The following is a 22,960-nucleotide window of genomic DNA, read 5'->3' on the forward strand; positions in this document are numbered from 1 at the left end:
TAAACCATCATGCCTGCCTGCCATTGTTCTATGCCACCTTTCACCCACCCCACGCCACCCGACCGCTGTAGCAAAAAAGTGACATCTTCGAGCGCACAAAACCTTACCTTTTATATCGTCTCCTTTTGATAATCCTCTATTTAAATCATAATAAATCCACTTAAACGATTACCATCCTCCGCTTGTTTCCTACTTAATATCGCACACTGTGTTTCACGCCGCTCCGTTAGACTAGAGGAGCATTCTCCAGGACACAGTCGACAAACACCGTGACTATCTGTTTTGCTGTTGGCTTCTGCAGAACGGCGCAACTTCACACCATTAGAGGGTAAATGGAAAACACAAAAGCACGCACACTTTTCGTCGGCCGCTTTCTCTTCGCTTTCCGGTTCTGCACTCTAGGCTCCGGAAAATTGAGTTTCCCTCTGCGTCTTTCTGTCACTAACACACACAAACACACATACACACTCAGACCAACAACGCGTCGGTTTCGCTTCTTCGTCAATCACTTGAACGAGGTAAATCCTGCGCCGTCTGCCGTCGACAAGCTATTGTTCTCCTTTCGCATGAAAAGTGGCGGAAACATCGCGAGTGGTTTACCTGAAATGAAAGAAAACGAAAGTTCTTCATTAAAGACTGTCAGATTACTCAACGATTAAGTTATCATTATTTTGAGTGCTGCATATTTCTTCTTTTTTTTGCTGTTGGACATTCCGATCCAGTGCAGAAACTGAAACTTCTCCTTTATCCTCGACTACAACAACTCGACTGTGCAGCACAGATTTCAACATTAATAATGCACCCTCCGAGATTGATCCTCGCGAGAAAACTGAAATTAATAACAATAACGGCGCACCACTCGAGCGGTGCACTGATTATGTCGGTGCGCTTTTCGTTCGCCAATTTGGATGACGCTTTCTAGCTGCCTGCAGGAAAAAGGTGACTGTTCGACCAGACTTTTCACCATTTCCATCTCGTTACACTTGTTATAGTTTCAGCATAACTGGACCGAGTATCGCTGGATGCCCTTCTTGCCCATTTATTTGTGGTGCAAACTCTCTGATATACGTCCGGATTTATAATAAACTACATTACTGGGGTAGCTTCCATTTACACGAACGTCATTAGAAGCGAAAATTCCATTACAAATTAACTGACAAGAGAATCAAGCAAACAATGTTACTACGCTATTTCATATCAGCACTTCTATCGTTCTCATTGTGCGCAGTTTCCTTGCCAGCTCGAAATAAATCATACAATGAAAAAAAAAAATTTTTTTGAACTATGTAACTTTTAGCTACGGCAAGTGTTTCGTTACTTCCGCGAGAGCGAACAAATTTATTCTTCGTTTTTCATCATGTGCCAAGAAGACTAGAAGTATTTCCATTTTGATTTTCCCCTCATCGTTTGTTTGCATAGTGCTGCGAGTAAGCAAGCACTGTCCTGATTTATGCAAGTTGAATAACCCTCCGCACACTGCCAACTACTGCAACCGACAGTGTTGACGACGCAGCGATGGTCAAGAAGGCTGCACGGGTCCGTCCATTGCAATACCGGAGGCTGGACAACGTTTGTAAGCTCATTGTTACCAAGAAGAAAATGAACATGAAACCTTTTTTTTCGATGCTGTGCAGTGCATGACGCTCATTTGATACCATGTTTGTACATCGTTCAAAAAAATGCTACTAACTTAAATTTTCAATTACTTTTTGAAATAAAATAGGTAAAATCCGATCATAATGTACACAAAAATATTGTTATGACTGCTAGAGATCATGCGCACCCATCTCTTTTTATACCAATTACCAGGCGTCTCCATTGAACAATGTTGAATGACTGAAATAAAGGATTTTGCGTCAATTTGACTGGCTGGAAGCACCCTCTCACAATGTAATGAAACTTTGTGAGTATGTGGACCCTACTGAACTAAGCAACTTTTGACGTAGAATTACGTCTTACGGCAGCACAGGGGTTCAATTTAAAAACCCGAAAACATCAAGAGCGACACGAAAATTGTCCACTTTCAAATGGTTAAAACTCAGTCAGTTTCCAACGAATTTCCTTCATTCTTAGAGCAATCAATTGGCAAATGAACTCTGCGCTCATCGAAATGCGGAAAATTGTGATTATGTCACGCTAACTATTGTAATATTGCAAAATGTAGAGCCTTGTTTAACGCTTATTTCGAACAAATGAGAGTTGAAAACAGATGAAACTCTCAGTCTGAACCCAACTTAACAATAACAGACACCACAGTATACAAACGATTCAACTTTGTAAACGATCTGTTCTTGCTGTTGTTGTTTTGCTCTCTCGAGTAGTCGCGTATAAAAGCTCGCATGCAGAAATCTAATCTTCGTTGTCTATCCGATCACTGTAAGAAGATTTCCTAGAAGCTAGATCGACCAGCGAATAAAAATATCTCGCGCCTACCCTAGCGGACGGAATAACAGAGGAAACCGGTGGATTGCTCACTCGTGATTGAAGATCATCTGTCACTGCGCTATAAATTGAATTTCTCATCTGTGTGAAGAGTAGCGTCATGCATGCATGTTCCCAGCTTTGTGAAAACCGAAACCTACCTTTTGAAGATGACCATATATATTAAATTGAAGTAGTAAATATGGGTTTTTCACATTCGAGTATTACAGTAATCGTGAGCTTACTAGCGGGTAAAGGGATGATATTTACTGTAATGTTGCATCATAGTAGGAAAATACAGAACCCGGCATTGGTTTGCTGTGATTTTACGAAACTAATATCGATATTTTTTGAAGTAGAATACTTCTCTCAGGAAGTTCGGCTACATAGGGATGTGAAATGAAAATCTAAAACCGAAAAAAGTGAAAAATATGTCCAATTTCAAATGCTAATAAATCGGTTATTATTCGATGGATTTCCTTCGTTCTTGCAGCAATAGATTGGAAAATCTTCTAAGATTCTTCCCGAAATAAGATAATTGTGATTTTATTATTCACACTATTGTACTATTGAAAATAGTCAAGCCTTGTCAGAACGAAAAATTCGACCTCTGATTGGTCGTTATATGCTTGCTTCCCAAGCACGGTCGACAGGATCATATACCTTGCAATTGAAAACATGCTATTTGGCCTATATAAGAGTCTGTTTCAGCCGGAGCCGCTCATAATAGTTCTAGACAGCGACAACAGCAGTCGTCTTTCCTTAGGAGCAGCACTAGCCCTGTGGTTGATCACCACGTCTCAGGAGCAGCGCGGTTTTTCTCAGCGTGTGTCGTCAGACAGCCATTATTCCCCCCTTGTTGGGGCAGCATGAAGATTGCCATCAGGAAATCCAATTTTGGAAATCAAAATGCCTTTTTGAAGGCAAATAAACAAGTCATTGAAAGTTAATATTTTTTGTCAACGCAAGCAAGCATTCTGTGTTGCATCCAAACAATTTAAATTTGTCGCACCCGTCTAATTTACTGAATGTGAAATAGCTTCCACAGTGCATGTTGTCCGTGTATCTTAATTCCCCCAATGTTAGGGCAGCTCAAAGGTTGTACTTAGCAACCGATTTTGAACCGCAACATGCTTTTTTCAAGGCAAATAAAAAAATAATTGGAGGTTAATAATTTCATGGCATCAACACAAGCAGACATTCTGTGCGGGATGCAATCAAACTCTGTTGTAGTTGTCTAATTTTCACTTTATTTAGTAAACCCCCCACTGTAGGGGCAGCGCAAAGGCTGCAATCAGCATAACCGACATTGAATAATAAACTGCCCTGTTAGTACGCATTCACAAAAGCAGTTAGTTCTACTATGCAGAGCTAATATGAAGTCGATTCAATCAATCAGCATAACCAGAATTTCGTCGTCTCTCAGCTGCCAAGTTGCAACATGATGCAACACGCAACAGCGAGCAAACGAAATCGCTTTATGTTACAAACCGCAATAAGATACGGGTTAAAACCGTTGCGTGTGTGAGAGCACCATCGGTGTTTATTCGCTGGATACACTATCTACTGTCTACTGAACGCAATAATCTGCTTACATGCGACATGGGGACATTTTCTTCAACCAAGCTGCACAACACGACACAAAACATGTTATTTTGTTGCTTCAATGAGAGTGCTATCGGTCCGGTTCGACAAGAAATCATTTTTGTGCATCCGTGCTACGAAACTGAGGAAAAACTTTAGAAACTGAAAAAAGAGGTGGAGCTTATCAAATGATCGCTCTGAACCAGAATGAAGTCACACATATTTTTCAAGTTATATCACTCCACCACGTACGTAAAATAATTCATTCCTATTTTCATCCCTATATAAGAGCCTGTTTTAGTCGAAGCCGCTCATAGTAGTTCTGAACAGCGACGACAGCAGTCCTCCCTTAGCAGCAGCGGGAGCGAGCAGTGGGTATCATCGATAGCGGATAGCGGCCACAACTGTGGCATGGCTGCGAATAAGCGTAGCAGTTTCAGCGGATCTCACCATCGATAGCAGCAGGGCCAGCAGATGCAGGTACAGCGGATACCAATGGCGGCCACAACTGTGGCATGGCTACGGATAGCGTTGCAGTTGCTCAGCAGTTGGGCCAGCGTATAGCGGCCACAACTGTGGCATGGCTATGCATAGCATAGCTATTGCAGCGGGTATATCAGCATCGATAGTAGCAGGGTCAGCTAATGCAACGACACTCCCTTCACTAAAATGCTGTTTCAGTGTGGTAGCGGGAAGCATCAGCAGCAGGCTTGCATGAAGTGAATACATCAGCCAGCAACTTTCTCTAAGGCCTCTGCCAGAGTAGACGCGAAAAGCGGCGCGAACCGATTCGCTCGGCCGTAGGTTGATGTACAGCTCTACTGATGGCTGTACATTAACCTACAGCTGAGCGAATCGGTTCGCGTCTATTATGGCAGAGGCCTAATGGGAAAGTTGTATCAGTTTGTTCAGAAGAATATTATTGTCGGTAATATTACAGAGATGCGATTGCGTAAATCCGATTTTGAATTGAACAATTGTTCTTTTGAGAACAAATAACTCACTTATTTGAAGAGTTAATAGCTTTTGGTACCAACAGCAGTATAGTGACAGCCTCAGCGGTAGATGCAGATGCAGCCGGTACTTTCCTGAGGCCGATGTAAAGGTAAATGGGAGCAGCACGGCGAAACAGTTCGGGTTATGCTTAGACGCGCGTCATTTTTCGTTGTTGATATTCCCCACATGAAACGACGCGCTTTCGTATGATAGCGGTGGTATTAGCGGTAGATGCATTTGCCAACACTTCCTCCAGTAAAGCCGTGTGTAGTTTTCAATGTGAAAACACCTTTCTCATTGTGTTCACCGTGCGAATTAGTCCTCACTATCAAGGTAACACAGAGATGTAAGATAAACACTACATCCTATGATAAATTGAACAATTGTCCTTATAAGGACAACAAATGAATTAATGAAGATTTAATTTTGAATTAGAATACTTCTCTCAGGAAGTTCGGCTTAGGGATGTAAAATGAAAATCTAAAACTGAAAAAAGTGAGAAAAATTTCAAATGCTAATAAATCGGTTAGTTTTCGATGGATTTCCTTCGTTTTTGCAGCAATCGATTAGAAAACCTTCTAAGATTCCTACCAAATGCATGAAATTGCAATTTTATCATTCGAACTATTGTACTATTGAAAACTCTTAAGCCTTGTCAAAATACAAAATTCGACCTCTGATTGGTCGTTATACCGCGCTTTCCCAAGCACGGTCGGCAGAGTTATGGACCTAGTAAATTGGGAATGCATCATTTGGCCTATATAAGAGCTTCATCAGATAATAAACAAACATTTCATCGGATATTAAATTGAACAACTGAAATTTGAAGAACACAAATGATTATTTGAAGAGTTAATATTTTCTCGTTTTGCGCTATAATCCAAAGTTAATTATCTTCATCTACATGCATACTCTGACTATTATTACGTGTTTGCGTCGCTTAGTGTTTGGCTACGGTCATGCAGAACGCAAATAACGGCGCGATGCGATTCGGCAAGACGAAATTTGTTGAATATATAGCTCTACTTCGCCCTAAAAAGAGCTGTACATTTCACCACGGTAAGGCGAAGCGCATCGCGCCGGCATTCGCGTTCTGCATAACCGTAGCCTTTGTTCCGTTCCCGTTTAATGATGTCGTATTAAATGTGCATATTACAATTCGGCAGCACTTCAACTTCTCATTTGTACAAAATTTAAAAATATCCAATGAACTTCATTCGAAATATCAGACAAAAAGAAATTACAACACTGCCAATGAACGGTCAACATTTATTTACTAGAAAAAATGACTGCCACGCAAGCAGCCAGGTTATCTTTCTTGTAAAAGTATTCTACTTCAACCTTGCGGTCGTGGCTTTGCATACAACCTTCTTGTGATTTTTTTTTTTTCGTTATCGCTTAAAACTTGCACAACGCATATTTCATGGTTTCGAGAAAACGGGTTTAAAAATTGAAAACTTCCAATTCTCATTTATCCTGTGTCGCTATTTTTGGTAGTGAAACTTTGAAAGATACATCAAAGGGGAACTATTTCTAATTTCAATACATGCAAAGATATAATATGGTTTTTTGGAATCACTATGGGTAAAATTGAAGTTTATCACTATCTACGAAATTTTGGCGCGAGGCAGAAATTTTTTTTTTGCTAAGAAACTAATTATGCAATCTGTGTTTGCATGACGTGCTGGATGATTCTCATTCTGTTGTTATCTCAGCAGCATTTTATATTCGGCGACATCCATATAGTACGTCACACGTATAGGGGGGAGACGGGGTAGGGAAAATCGTGACGATTTGTGACGTTAGGAGGAGGGGGAGTATAACGTTGTGTGACGTCAAATTAAAAATATTTAAAAACAAAAAGTTGACTGGAAAAATGTTTAGTTTACCTTCTTTTTATTCTCAACCTCTTTATTAATAATCAAATTTAAACTAAAAGCAATTACAGCAAAGAAAATTTTTCCGAAACAGGTTGTTTTAAGGCATCAGTAGAAAGACCTGATTTCCCAAATAAATCTGAAGTAGTGTTGTCACATTTTCATCTTTACTGGGAGCTGCAAACATCTTTTTATCTGTATTATTTTCGACAAAAATCTGTACCAGAATCTTTTCCGTTGGATTATATTTGTTTCTATTCTTTTTAATGGGGGAGGGGATTTGCTGTGACGTGACGTACTTTTCCTGGGGAGGTCGTCAAAGTGTGACAAAACATGACAAGAGGGGGAGGGGGAGTAAAATTTGATCACAACTTGCGGGACGTACTTAATGGATGTCGCCTTATTTTCAGAACATCATCAGCTACTAAGTATTGCATAGCAGCTAGTAGATAGTAGAGCGCTCCAACGTCTTTCTTCGCAATGCAGATAATGAATTCTGCCTACCGGGAATTGGGACTTGGCAAGAGATGGGCGGGATTTTGTTTCTTAACTTCTTTGCCGCAACCAGACCTTACCGTCCCACAGTGGTACGAGAGCTCATCGTGAACTTTCTTTTCATTTACTCCATTTAATTCATTGACATACTATCTTCAGAAGATAACTAGTTCTTAAAAAACCTTGAAGAATGACAGTAAGTCAACTTTTTAGTCTTGCAGTTTAGAGAAATGGTGTCTTCATATCATTTCATATTATCCTTGAAATAAGATTATGTTGAATATCTTAATACCTGTATCATTTAGAAGGAAAAAATGTTCATCACATATTTGTATATCATCGAAACACTCAACTTTGTAGGAAACATAAAACAGCTAGCTTCTACACAGACCGAGTTATTACCAAATATGTTAAAAAATATCATATTTTGTACATCCCCAGATCACAAATATGCAAAAACTAGCAGATGAAACCTACATAGGATGAATTATTATCATAATCACTCTACGAAACTAATTAAAACGTTCGTTCCTTCTAGCATCTTCCTTGCATGATATGCAACTCAAAAACGTATATTTTTTTTATTTTTTTGGAAAAAAGATATCCGTGTAGAAGCTTTATTTTTTGTGTCTTCTACAAAGTAATGTGTTTAGATAATAACCGAATATTGCTGCCTTCCAAATGCTACAATATTTTCGTGATTTAAAAAAATATAAATTTGAGGAGTTCGAAAAGACGTATCTTCGGCAAAGTTTTTTTGTGACAACATGATTTACAACTTTGATGCAGATAGCATCTATCTAAAGTGTAAGACTGAAAAGTTAGATTTTATAGCGACACTATCGGCGGAGCTCCGAACTAAAGCTTGTTGTCATTCGAGAAATTTTAATACTAAGTATCTCTTTAGAAACCTTCCAGTTGGTCTCGAGGTACGATGCTGGCCTAACAAGACAGTCGTCGCAGGTTCGAGTCTCGGCTCGGGAGACACTGTTAGTGTCAGTAGGATCGTGGCGCTAGCCCCGCAATTGTCCTGTACATCAAACAGTTGGCTGCAGAGTCTCTGTATAATAAACAGGAGGTCAAGTTCCAAATCGGAATGTAGCACCAAGGCTTTGCTTTGCTATCTTCTTAGAAAGTATGGCAATAAAACTAGTATTTAGAGAGTATACGAAAAAAATTCATGTTCTCGTACTACCGACCCGACCCGAACCCGAAAATTTTATTTCTTTGAAACCCGAACCCGACCCGAACCCGAGATTTCATAGATTTTATAGTCGGGTTTCGGGTTTGCATACCCAAACCCGACCTGAACCCGACATTTTCAAACCCGAACCCGACCCGAACCCGAAAATATTTTTTTCACAAAACCCGAACCCGACCGGTACCCGACATTTTCAAAAATTTTCAAACCCGAACCCGTCGGGTACGGGTCGGGCTCGAGTTTCGGGTTTGAAAACCCGAAACACGACCATCTCTATCTCGTACCACTGTGCGTCCGTTTGTTACCTTTTGTATCAGACTTCAGAGAAAACATTTAGAAAAGGCGGGGCTACGTAGACGACAAAATGATGAAGATGAAATAAAACATTTGTTTGCCGCTTTCAATGGACTCAATTTCGAGGACTCTTAGCGCCACATTGTTTTTAAACTGCTTGGAAGAAATGTAGAGCTGCGGTCATACATTTCAAAATTTGCAAGGGTAAAGAAATTCTAGATTGTTTCAAGAACATGTTTATGGCCCTGAGAAGGGCTAATGGTAGAGTATGCGTTAAAAAAATGGACTTTTTCAAGATGGTGGAAAAAAATAACTGAGACAGATAATTGAGTTTGATAAACTTTACATGGAAGGTAATTATGTTAGCTTACTAACAAAAAAAATCTACGCCCTCGCGTGCGGCCTTCCGGTAGCTAACCGGTACATTCGCCATGGCGGAAGAAAACATGCGTGTAGGCATGGTTTTGAGTTTTTTCTTCGTTTTATTTATCAATTTTCGCGACAGAATTGTTGGAGTAGATCTTACGCTTCAGGCTTGTCCAGAAATCCTCGATGGAACGCAACTTGGGGACGATGGCGGGTTCGCCAACTTCTGAACGCAGTCGCTTCACTGTTTTCGCCATCATGGTTAGAGTTCGACTGATAGAGTTGTTAATATTCTTCTGTTAACTTATGGGTCAATATGATTGATGCTGCACGCGTAGTTTCGTCAGTGCGTGTGTAGGTAAACCCAAGAAAAATTAGCAATTTTTGTCCATTTTTATAACGCATACGTTCATTTGGGCAAATTACTTCGAGCTAGTGTTTATCGTAAAAGCTTCAGTTCAGCATTGTTTTTGGACCCAGCTTGCTTAGCTAGCCTTCCTAGCAACAACAAACGTACGGGAGTCTGAACTTGGCCACTTCGTCGCTTCTCTGCGGTGCCATCTCAACGATGTACAGTTGATGAAAAACTAGTGTACTTCGCGCAAAACGTTTATCTGTATACCTTTCAACAGTATTCAGTAGAGTCCGTCTCTTTTTCTGAATTCTTTAATTCTACCACCTACGCCGTGCCGCAAAGTTATTGCGTAAGTTCTTTCCATAGATATTTAGGACAGTCACACGGGTTTTTTTATCATCACATCACTATTTCGTTTGCTCATCGTCGCATCGCTATTCTGTTCAATCGAATTTGCAAGTTACAATGTCTGCTCGTGAAAAATGAAGGGCAATGGTGTTGAGATTTGATTCCCGATAGAATGTCTGCTGCGTGATGGTTACTATAACCCAGAGAAGTATTCTGTCGAACATTAGAGCTGTTCTGTTCCCGAAGAGAATGGGAAAGAAGGCATAATTCGATTAATTCTCAGTTTTGTGAAAATCAAAACCAACCGTCCTTTTGAGAATGACCGCATGTATTGATTGAAGCACTAAAATGAGTGTTTGCCTTTAAATTCGTTCAATACACTGGGGTCGCTTTTTACGCGGTTGGTTGTACCGCATTTAAAATATTAGATTAGACATTTTTATACTAAACTTATTTGATATTGCGTACAAATGGTCTTCCGAATCGAGTAAAAGTAATCCGCGTTATTGTAGAAATGTCCCGTTTGAGAAAACGCATAAAAACAACCCGCGTAAAAAGCGACCCCAGTGTAAAAAGAGAGTTGAAAGAGAAATATTACTGAAATTTACCGCTTCTTGTTACAATCAAATTGATTAACCGCATTCGAGTGGATTTCCAAACCTGTTGGAAGGAATACATTGCTATAGGACAGGCTGTTGTAATTCTACGTTAAACCTTGCAGTCTTGTCTTATAAACAACCTTTTCCACTATTTCAAAAAAATATCTGGTCTGGTTTGAAATCATTAAACCTCTATTCAATAAATAGATATATATTTAAATATAAATGACAACGAGAGATACAGAAAATTGTCAAAAAGTGACTTTGAGGATACTGTCACGAGGTGATGGTTGAGATCCTTTTGCATATTAAGTTTTAATTTGTCCTAATTCTCAATTCCGGAGAACCGTGGTAAACAATGCGCCTGCAGTGAATGCAACATATGGAGGGGACGCATGGTATTCTATGGTTATAACAACGGCCAGAGATTTTTTAATTGTTTTTTGTTTTTCGATTTCTTGTACATTTACAGTTTTCCAATTCTATTTCGAAAGAACATCGAAGTAATGGACTTTTTGAAAAAATACCCCATATATCTGTGGTTTATTATCATGTGACAGCCTCCTCCAAAACGGCCAGTTCTAAACGGTACAGATAGCAGGCAGATAAACTCCTTCTACCTGTGCTTGATTATCCCCCAAGTAATCTCCTACGTGATGAAATTGATTAAGCATCCTACGGATGAAATTGATTAAGCCATAAATCAAAAGTCAACACTAAGAAGGGGAAAAATAATATGCTGACGGTCTTTTTGTAGAAGCCACTTTGCAGTGCGAGAAATCACCGAATCACATGAGACGAGGGTCAGGCTACCTTTCCAGCGACCGTGTAAGTCGCATTCGGCAGTTGGTCAACCCTTGGCTGGCTAGCTGACTACATATTGTTTGCGCAATCGGTCATTTCTTCCCTTGAGGGAAACGAGACATTAACGGGGCAAAAAAACCCTTTTATCAACTGTCGTTGTTTCAACGCTCGAAATCACGAGTTGAAGTATATTCATAATTAAATTAGTACAAATTAATGCTCACCATCGACACGTGTGAATTTTTCCGTTGCCAAGCGGGAGGCAGAGTGCTAAGGCCACGTGGCTACCAACCGAAGCGTTAAAATAACAACCTTGTTTGCTTTCACCGCTCCAATGCACGGTGTTTGCACACCAGAAAGGCTCGCAGCGATCTTGTGTTCAAGGTTGCCCGAATTTTACCGCAGCAAACAGTCTCTCTTTTTTTGTTCAATTTGAGAAGAGGACCAAATTGATAATGGGGTGTGTGTGTCGCCACAGCAACAGACTTGCGATACGAAAATAGACAGTTCATATATTCGAGTCGATTGGTGGATTGTTACCACGTGTTGAAATAAGATAAACAACGCTTTGTTTGCGTAGGAGTGCTTAAGCAGTTCCTGTCATGAAGGCAAATTTCTATTTTGCTATCAACAAATAGTTCCGAAAGATAGACTGTTCAATTAATATCTCCGGATTGCCGAAAAAATGAAACAACAAACATATTTGTCCAAATTAGTCGCCCTGGAGTGTGTATTCATGGCCCGTGAATCACGAGGAAGCAGCCGGGAAGTCTTGATTTCCCGTGATTGCAGTGCGCACCGCTCTGCTTGGTCATTATTTTGCGATACACACCCAGAGCAGGCATAAATAACTACGCTAAGTAAATTACCGCCACGCGAGAGCATAATGATTCATTCGTTCATTGTGTTTCGAAAAAAAAAAATTTTATCGCATTTTTGATTCAATTATTCTCCTAATGGTGTTTTCGTAAGGGAGGAGAAAAATTCAGTTAACGTTGTTTTCGATGGAAGGAGAATGCGCCGGGGGAGTTTTTCGACAGCCTGGTGTAATCACCGAGCAATATTTAGTGGAAAATATTTAAATTATTCCACTTGTGATCTAAGGTTTCGCTTCGGCTGCGGACCGGTCAGTCAGGGGAGAATTTTCGGCGCATTTTTCCCATAGTTTGAAGGTGTGCTGAATGCGGATCGTTGCCACTGAATCAGCGGACAGGATACGGACCTCTCGGTCTGACCGAAACGTTCGTGTGGTACTTTCTTCAGGGCGCACCTACATGCCCTCTAGCTAGCGTGCATCCGCTTTTGGCAGTGTTCGTTAATGGTTGAAGGTTTTGCACGTGCGAGGTAAATGAGCTGTAATTAAATAATTGATAGCTGCGAGGGAAACAAATTTATTTTAGTATTACTGTATTTTTTGTTTTATTTTACTGGAATGCGCAAGTTCCGGCGCTTTGCAGCATGGGAATTTCAGTACTGTTGCCAGGTTGGATGGATCGGTATTGTAATCAGCCGGTTTCGTAATTTTTGGTTTCTAAATACCCTCAAGTCTAGTTGTTTGTTGGAGAATTATTTCCGCAATGCTCTTTTCAACAATTTTATTCAACTGTACTCAGTCTGGCTTCATTAGCACAAAGTTCCCCAGCAAATTAAATTGCATTTACTGCGACGAAGCACAGAAAGGCACATCTCGCGTCGTTAGACGGATTAATTATGTCCCAGATTCATCAGAAGCAATTTTTTTCGGTACGACACGAGTTGAATTTTCATTTTCTGCTTCATGTGCTGTTGAAAATAATGAATGAAGTCATTCCCCATCCTACGGTTTCAAATGTTTCGTGCGAACAGGCCACCAACAGGGGGGTACGGGATGGGGTCACACGTTCGGTAGGTAACACCGCACACGGTGTGACGAAGTGAGAATAAGCCGTGTATGGTTGAAACCCTGCAGAATTGCCAGATACAGATAGGGAACCGTACTGCACCACCGCACCAGCCAGGATGACGCATTCTGATTCGCGTATCGCCAGCCTCCCGCTCCGAAGCGAAGGATATACGCCATGTGTGCGCGTTCGTAGAATGCTGTGAGGGGAGAAATATACTCGTATATATTCAACATTGCGTTGCTTACGATCGCACCGAGTATGGCAGGAAATAGCTGTTCTCATTCTCGTTTCCTCCAGCCGGTGCCGGTTGAGCCACACAAATCCTTTGTTCATTGTATACTCGGTTTGTTTACTCAATTTAAACAAATTATCTGTTTTATTCTGTATTCAACGATGTGTCCCACTGGGATTGGAATATATGTTTCGTAGCTCGGAGCATATCCTTTCCAGTAATGAGTTAATCCCGAACGAAACCGTATCTACATTAAGATGTGTACGGTGAGTCTAGATTTACTGATTCCCAATGAGGCTGATGTAGAGATTTTTTTTTTCATTTCACTGGTTTATGCTTTCACAACCCTAGAGCTTTGTTCATTAGTGTTGCAACCTAATTGTGAATTGAATTTCGCCTGTGTTTGAGATACAATTGAGACGCTGCATTAGATCTGCTTTGAACTTTAAGATTGAAATGGTTAATTTCAAAAACTAATAGCTCTAGAAACACCACACCTGAAAGTAATGAATTGCATTCAGTAAAAAGAAGAATAAATCTCGGAATTACAGCTTCACAAATAGCGGAGTACTCGGAGGATCAATGAATAGTGAACCAAGTAGTTTTCCTTTCAGCGCATCGTACCGTCAACCGAATTCCAAATGCACTTCAGAGTCGTCCAAGAAGAACACTGAAGACACTAAAAGTGCAATCGATAGCCGATGAAGTACGGCGATAGTTTGGCTGGCGGTATGATGTGATGAGAAGCTGTTTGAGCTTTTGAATTGCGCTCAGTGAAAATGCCTGAGCTTGAGAAAATTAAATTGCTTATCGATCTGGAATAGTGTTCGGTAACGATGGGGCAGAAGCAGTGCGGGGGCGTGGGGTAGAATCAGTTTTCGCATTTCTGCTGAATATGTAGTAAAATGAAGAGTTAGAGCGATGATTCACAGACTAAAATTAGCAAATAACGGGATATATGGGAAAATCTTGGAAGCTTAAATTTCAATTGGGAATGCTTCATCAACCTCTAATCATTAATGGGGAACAACAAAAATCTCTACTGTTGTCAACTCACACGACGGCATACCTTTCATCCGAATGGTGTTTTTGAATAGCTGGAATAAACATCAACAACAAACCATGATTTAGACAAATAGGAAAAACTGCCAAAGTGGTGAAGTCTCAGAAGTAAACTGTTCCGGTTATGATATAAAACAGGCATTCGCATTCCAATTTTAAAGCAAATATTTCGCACAAGAAGTGTTTCAACATGAATTTTAAGTGTTATGGAAGCATTTTACTAAACAGTACACTTTAATCTTTGGACATTTGATTCCATTATCACTGCTTAAAAACAAAGCATAATGGCAGTCGTTTAAAGCTCGAATATGAATCTTTTTTAGAGCTTTCTTATCAATAGAATTACTTAAAAAATCTTAATGAAATTTACTGAACATTATCAGAAGAAGTTGTCTGATAATACTGCTAAATAGGAGAACTGCTGCATTATTCATCTCATTAAGCCGACATTCACGAAGAATGCACGGATTAAACACCAAATTTTCACGAAATCATTGAGCAAATAAACTAAATACGCTTCATCACACTGTTAATCATGAATGAAACACATTATCATGAATAAACGTAGCCGCAGCCCGTCGTAGTAGGTTACCTAGATATCCGCTGTAGTTGTTTACGTGCAAAATTGGTAACCTAAGTAACCACTGCAGTGCTGTCGATTTATGTCAATTTTGTAGGAATAATTTAACATTTTCAGTATGATTTTTTCGTATTGACAAAAACCGATTAGGCAACTTTGGCTTTTCTTCAGCGCAGTGAAAACAGATGAAAATACATACAGTTGAAATTTAGGAATTGTAGAAATTCATCTCATATTTCTCTGCTAATTCAAGCTTGTTTTAGGAAATTTGAAGTGAACATTTCAAAGATTAAAGTATTCTTAGTGTAGTGAGTGATTTTGTTAGTGATTTAAATAAAAAGTGGTCCGTTGGTGATGAAAAAAACTTTGGTTGGCTGAACGAGTCCCGTTGTAGCCGTAAAGAACAATGCGCGGATTTTGTTTTCTGAGGTAGGTGATTGAATTAAATGAGTTTTCGAGTGCAGATGCCCGACTATAATATCAATTTTAGTGCTTTTAAGTGAGTTTTTGAGGAATATACTTCATGAGGAATCTGAAGTGAACTAAAAAGAGTCCATTCCATGGATTAGCAGTTTGGTTTAGGAAGAAAATATGCGTTTTTTCCTGTTTTCAATTGTATTTTCATGTTGTATGAGATGAATATATGGGCTAAAATGAATAATGGAGCAGTTCCCCTATTTGAAGTATCTTTTTTTTGCCAAGCTTGACTTCAAAATCGCATGGATTTCAGTGTTGCAAAAACGAAAGATCAGAAAACACGAAAAATGATGAGAAAACGCTTCTCAAGGCCGAAAACATTTTCAAACGAACTCAAAACAAAGTAAAAACACATCTGAAGTCCAGAAAGGACAAAAATGCTCGTTAAAAATGCTTTTCAAATCCTGAAGAGTCGAAAAACCTCGAATACAGTTCAGAATGGCAAAACAAAGTTAAAAAAATGCTTTCAAAATGTGTTCATTTATAAATGATGTGTGGAATTGCGCAGAAAGCCAAGAATTAAAATTTTTACATTTTAAGTTGTGCGTGAAATCGCAAGTAAAATTCAGAAAATGCTGCAATGCAAATAATTTCAAATTGGACTCAAAATAGCAATAAAATGCTTCTGACAGCGAAAAACCCCAATTTTCAAGTTGAGCATTTCAGAGTCAAAAAAAACTATAATCTCTGAACACCGCTTATTGATCAGTAGAAAACAACAGAGGAAAAATCACTTGGAATGAACGAAAAATTGCTGTCAGGGGCCACTTTAATTTTTTTTCCTTAATTGACTTTCGGTGATAAGAGAATTTTTAGAACCAGAAAAGACAAATTTCTGACGTGGGACTACGTCTTTGTTTTCTAAACTGGTATGCATTCTGTAAAATTGGAAATGAAACTGGCAAATGTTGCGTCAGAATTCAAACGATAATAACAGCATAACATCATGATGGATAACAATAACCAATATGTTGTTGGATAGATAAAATGTTGAACAATTTTGTAATATGCTAGTCATCAATATTTTTTCACTGAAAGCGATATAAATCGATAGAAAGTGTCAAGGACAAATTTACGCGAGCAATGAATCACAATCACATGCGAGCATTCCTAGCACAGACGACAATAATAGACACCAACAATTTTCTGTGATATTCTCAGTATCAATATCCAAAAATAAAATTGATTGAGTCTCCCCGTCCCAAAAGGTCAATTTGTGTTTGCTTCCATGAACCTAGACTAATTTGATGTCTCGTAGGTAAAGGTTTGTCGAAAAGTATTAGAAAACTCATTTTTTTGAACAATTTCCAAACCAGGGGTGACATTGCGCATTTCGCTTCGAATAACTCGAACCGAGAGAAATCAAACTCGTTTCGAGATGGAGTTGGTATTGCGTATTATTTTCGACACCCCAATTTTATCGCAGTTTATTTCGAGCAAACATTGACTCGAAAATAAATGTCAGATTTGTCTAGGGGCTGGACAACTTTATTTTCATGAAAATATTTCGGTAGTATTATACGATATCGGTTGATGAATTTTGATATTTATTATTTATCCGACACATTGACATCACACCGACGCCTAATAATGCAACGATAAATACTTTGTAATATGTAGTATTGGAAATATTCCGCCATATATCAATAGTGTCTTGCCCCTAGAGATTGGCATTTTTCACGTTTATAATAAGATTTGTCCTTGAAACAAAATATTAATCTTTGAATGTTTTTCTACGATCTTCTAGTGATGAAAATGGTTTTAGGAATATACAAAGACGTAAACAATAAGATATGAGAATTAGGCTTACATTAAATGAAACAAAGTTAGTTATTTTCTGATGCAAAAGAAATTTCTTTTTCATGGTTTCGTCAACATTTCAGAATAAGGCGGGGAGCACTCAAACCTATTTTAAGTACAATATTTCCCTCCAAACTGCACTAGTACAATTCCTGCTCCGTTAAAGTTAGCCCCTACTTTGAATCTACTCGCTAGTGGAATTAATGTTTTTCCGCTCCACAGATGTTTAGTGAAATTATTGATGTTTTAGTCAACAAACTTAAGTACAAACGAACGTCTTCAACTTATCGACCATTTTTTATCACTTTCGAGCTAAAAAATGCTCGATCAAACTATTACGTAATGCCAGTTTTGCTCGAAGATCAACTGCAATAATACGCCATCTAGTCGTTTCGAGCTCGAATCGAAATCGGCAATGTCAAATGTGGTCGAAACGAACAAAAATCACTCGAAACGAAATGCGCAATGCCACCCCAGCTGTTAGAGCGTAATAGAAACTGATGTCTTGAAAGAAAACATTCTGGTAAAAGCAACAGTACCATAAAGTGTATTTGGAGCAGAGCGCCGCTAGTTTCTAGTCGTCAATCATTGCAGCGGGCACGACTTCTATTCACGTGCAATCAAAATTGCAATGCTGTTACTGATGGTGATTGAAAGTTTACTTCATGAATATGACTACAATGAAAACCATAAATTACTCAATGAGAATTGAACATTTTTGCAACAATTTTCATTTATTTTTTATCTCCGATATTCACTAAATAATCGTGACCGACATAATAACGAACCGGTGAGTGCTTATGAATTTTTTGTTCATTTACTAAGATCTATTCAAAAATTTTTTTACTCACATTAGCTGTCTTCGTAATACAGTGAATGTAATTGTTGGCAAATGAAACAAACTTGTGAAGCAAAAAACAAAAATTAACCTTTATGAACTTAAAATTCGTTGTAATTTTTAAATGTTTGCACAAAAAACCCTACAGGCACAACATCACCGAGTGTAATTGTAGTTCTTTCGAGTGTATTTAAATATATATCTGAAACAACGAAGGGGAGGCTGAGAATTAAAATACGGAAATCATTGAACAAACGAATTCATTGTGTCGGTTATTACAGTAATTACAGTGTTTAGTCCTACGTCACCATTTCGTAGAACCCAAGGACTGTACTGCCGTTCTACGCATATTTGTCCCATTTTCTAAATCATGCAAACGAGAAAAACGATGTTAAAGTTTTACAATACTTTTACGCATTGCGTCAATGTGACAAATGCAATTATGGGCTTCTAACCAGTTTTAACCTTGCAATGGACTGTTTTCAATAAATCTAGTTGAAGGTTTTTAGATTCAACACTCTTCTCCATAAAAAATACCCACTGGGACAATAATGCTGAGAAATTTGCCTCCCAATAGGTAACTTCTACGCATATCAGTCCCACCACGTGCATTCGATATTTCCCAATACAAAGTTCGTACTGGGGATGAAGGTTGTTTAATCTTTCACGAAGATGGTCACGCTAATCTTGTTGTCTTTGTACACAAGTGATGATAGTCGAGATGAAGGATAGTTTATCTGAATAAGTGTCAGATGACTTACCATTACAAAGCGGAATTATTATTTTTTAGATTGATCCTTCCCATCATACAATATTTGAACGTTGTTGGGTTTTCCCCATTTTGGCTACACACAAAAGACAGTTCTTACAACTTCCAATTAGTATGAATCTCATACGTTTATCTTCTTATATGCTCGAAAAGGAAAATCATTCAGGTTACGAACCAGCAAACAAGGTTTAGGTATCCTTAACAAAGATATGAACGCACCGCATTTAAATAATCAAGCAAAGAGAACTAGAATAGAAAAAATCTAGTGGGACAAATATGTGTAGAAAATCATCGATGGGACAAACAGACTTGGTATGGTTTTTCAAGATTTTCGGAACAAACAATGTTATTTTTAAAAGTTTTTTGAAAATATACATGTCAATAGACTCATTGGTGATAAAAAACGAAAATCGACCAAAAGTAACATGGGACAACTATGCGTAGAACGGCAGTGTACATCTTGTAGTATTTATCTTTAATTGATCTTAGAGCAGTGAAAAGATGCCAAATAAATGTGTCAAATGGACGGAAAGGTCTTGAAACGAAGATCATTCTCAGATAGCTTTAGAAGTGCGAGAAAACAATGAAAATAAAAGCGATTCAATTTCAGTTCGGAACAGCAAAATATTCTTCTGAAAACCAGAAAAGGCCTACGAAGGGATCATTTTAAAACCGAACTCAGAATGACGAAACACATTTCTAAATATCCATATATAAGGCACTCAGAAATGGTCGAAAATTAAATCTCAAACTGAGCTCAGGATGGTGCAACCAAACTTTCTTTTATATTTCAAAACAACATATTTTACCAGGTCTGCAACTAATAGTCGTTTTGATACTCAAATGGATTGTTTTTTTTTTTTTTTTTTCTAGTATTGAAATTCAAATCAAATTAAGAGAGAAGCAGAAAAACACTTCTTAAGATACGAATCGGCGAAAAATTGTTTCTAGAAGCCAACTACAAAATGAATTCAAACTGACCCCAGAAAGGGCAAAAAGTCCAGCAAACACCAAAAGAGCAAACTAACCTAAATTGACCCTAGAAAACCGTTCTAGTAGTCAGAAAAAGTTGAAAAATTATATATAGTATAATATAGTATAGTATAAATAACATTTCTTAAGCTCCGAAAAAGTTAAAAAAGAGCTCAGAATGACAAAAATATTCATGCCATATTTCGCATATTTGATTTGATCCACAATAAGCGAAGAAAAGCAGTTTTTTTGAATACAGGGTGATTGGTTCCTTGTTGGGAGTATCTCAGAAACAGATAAGGGAAAACATCTGATAAAAAAAATTCTTATACGCAAATGCCGTAACATCGATCCACTCAGTGTTATTCAACTTTCAAGTTTCTTAAATATCCTTCCGTGATGTGACTATGTATCCCAAGTAACAAACAAAACAAGTTAGAAAATAATTCTCAATGACAGTAGTCATATAAGAGTACTTTAAGCGCATTCGAAAGCTTGTGTTGTTATTTTCTTGCTCTGGAGATATTATTTTATATCATTAGTGTGTTTCATAGATTAACAAATATAAACTGCCTTTGCTTGTCTTTAAGTTGTGTTCATGATGTTACAGAAAACATCTGAAAATAAAACATCTGTGAGAAGTGTTTCTTCATCAGTAATTCAACCACACTTCGAAAACAAGCTCTGTTTTTTCTGGTTTTGGAGATGTTTTTTAATAACATGAGTTCAGCAAACAAAAACTATGACATAAATGGCACTTGTCTTCCAGAAGTTTTCCTTATTATAACAACTGTGTAAAAATGTCCGGCCGAGGCAGCCGCGCCAGTTCAATATTCCACGCCCAATAATAATTTACGTACCTGTAAAGTGTTTTTCCTTTGGTTGGTCTTAGTATTCGGCAGCCAATTACTTGATTATATTGTTATTAAAATTATTCAAACGATTTCAATCAAACTATTGGAGTTGGATCAAAATGCGCCATGAAAATGTAAACAAAACGCTTGCAGTGCAACCAATGTCACACCAATTTTTGTTACCGTATATCTAAAAACGTTTTCTAGTTTTGTTATATTTTATGTCTAGATAACGTTAAAACTATGCGAAAACAATTTTAATATTCAAGCGACAGAAACAGGTCATTCTGAAAGGTGGAACATTGTTGCGCGAGTTTTTTTTATTCCACTAGGTCAGTGCAGATCAGCATAAGAAAAATGAAACGGCATTGCGATTTACTAGGCAAGTAAGAAAGAGATGCCAGATAGTTGTTTACGAACTAAGCTCATGCGGTGTTGGGCTGAATTGAGACTCTTCGCGATTAAATGAATCAGCAACCATTCTGTAATGAAAAATCTATTTTCCACTGATTTACAAACAGAAAACCGTATTCAATGAATGGCGCATAATTTTTTTCAGAAGTAAAATACAATGTTTCACCATGAAATTTGACGCGCACGTAGAACTTTGTATTACAAGCATTAAATAGTTGGTTTAATATTATTGTTTATTTTTAGTGAATATTCGATACGCCTATCACTATTCATTTCTTTGTAGTTCCTAATATAAAGTAGCGTTGTTCTACAATATTTTTATTTTGAAGTTTTATGCTTGCGTCAACGATGTTTTCCATTAGTTAGTATTTACACCTTGAAAATAACTTGTTTTCCATGTTTTTTTACCGCATTGGTACTCGAGATGTATTTTGCAGCTTCAGTCTAGCTAGTTGGCTTGCTATCATGAAGTTATATAATACTTTATATAGCACCAGTACTTGTTCGATTCGCCTTCGATTTTGCGCTTTTCTGGTGATAGAGATGTCATAGAGTTATCTCCACTGCTCTATAACAACGTGTGTTACTTGGGATACCACTCAGAGCAATATCAATGAATTTCATTTGTAAGCTGAGAAAAGTTCCTAATATATGCGTCCTGTGAAATCCAAAAAAAATGTGAAAAACGACAGTTTGGGAGCGAAAATGATAGTTCGCTCTTTAGCAGAAAAAAAAAGAAAATTGTTTGTTGTTATATAGTTGCCTCTGCCTTTAGAACGTTTAGTTTAAAATACTACTAAATATTTGAAATATTTTATTTCTGTTCCTAAAAAACATGCAATTGTTTTTTTTTTTTTGCTGTAAAACAGTTACAATATAACATATAAGCAATCATACTGATCCTAGAAGGATTCTTTAATCAAATCCCATTGGAAGAGCAAAAGCAATTGAAAAATCTCTAGTGGTTGTTATAACCATCGAATACCATGCGTCCCCTCGATAAGTTGCATTCACTGCAGGCGCATGGTTTACCACGGTTCTACGAAGTTAAGAACTAGAACAAATTAAAATTCAATATGCAAAAAAGGATCTCAACCATAACCTCGTGCACAATTTATGCCGCCTGTTTCCAGGGTAAAACAAAATTTAGAAATGACATATTCGAATTACACATAGCTCACTGCGAAGAAGAAATACGGAAAGCCGCCTCCGGTTTAGGCACATCTTGCCGAGGGAAATGTAATGTTCTCGAGCTTTCGTCAGACATGATGTCTGTGTTCTGCTAATGTTGCTCCATGTTCGTTCGACTTTAACAGCAATACACAAGACATGAAACGATGTACCGAAAGGTCTGGGCGATGTTGCTTCGTTCGTTTAGTATTTTTCAATTCCCTACCCAGTTGTTGCAACCTCTGTTGGGGGACCCATCGAGCTTTTCAAGATATATTGAATATTTTGCATTCAGAGTCTACGATGTTTGACGGTTACTGTAGCCATTAATATGATCGAGGCTATTGTTAAGCGATGACACGCGATTAATCGTTTTCAATTATGGCGTGAATTATTAATTATTTCTTTTCATTTTTACTCTCCTTTTTAATCGGTCAATGTATATTGTATTTTTTTGGGGGGGTTGGTTATTTCAACTATAATTGTTTCATTTATTGTTGCTGTTATTCAATGTGTTTGCTCTTAAATGTTTTCCTTTGTGCTTCCAAACAGACAGCATGAAAGCGTTT

General features: G+C 38.1%; 1 protein-coding gene across 1 annotated transcript in view; it reads right to left on the reverse strand.

Moving 5' to 3' along the window:
- LOC129726149 (uncharacterized) overlaps positions 1–22,960 on the reverse strand; it is a 386,566-nt gene that overhangs the window by 338,246 nt on the left and 25,360 nt on the right. The window contains exon 2 of the mRNA XM_055682836.1: positions 108–600. The gene's annotated coding sequence lies outside the window, so the exon portion shown is untranslated. The remainder of the gene's footprint in view (positions 1–107; positions 601–22,960) is intronic.

This window comes from Wyeomyia smithii, chromosome 2, assembly GCF_029784165.1.
Source record: "Wyeomyia smithii strain HCP4-BCI-WySm-NY-G18 chromosome 2, ASM2978416v1, whole genome shotgun sequence".
In the NCBI taxonomy this organism is placed as follows: domain Eukaryota; kingdom Metazoa; phylum Arthropoda; class Insecta; order Diptera; family Culicidae; genus Wyeomyia; species Wyeomyia smithii.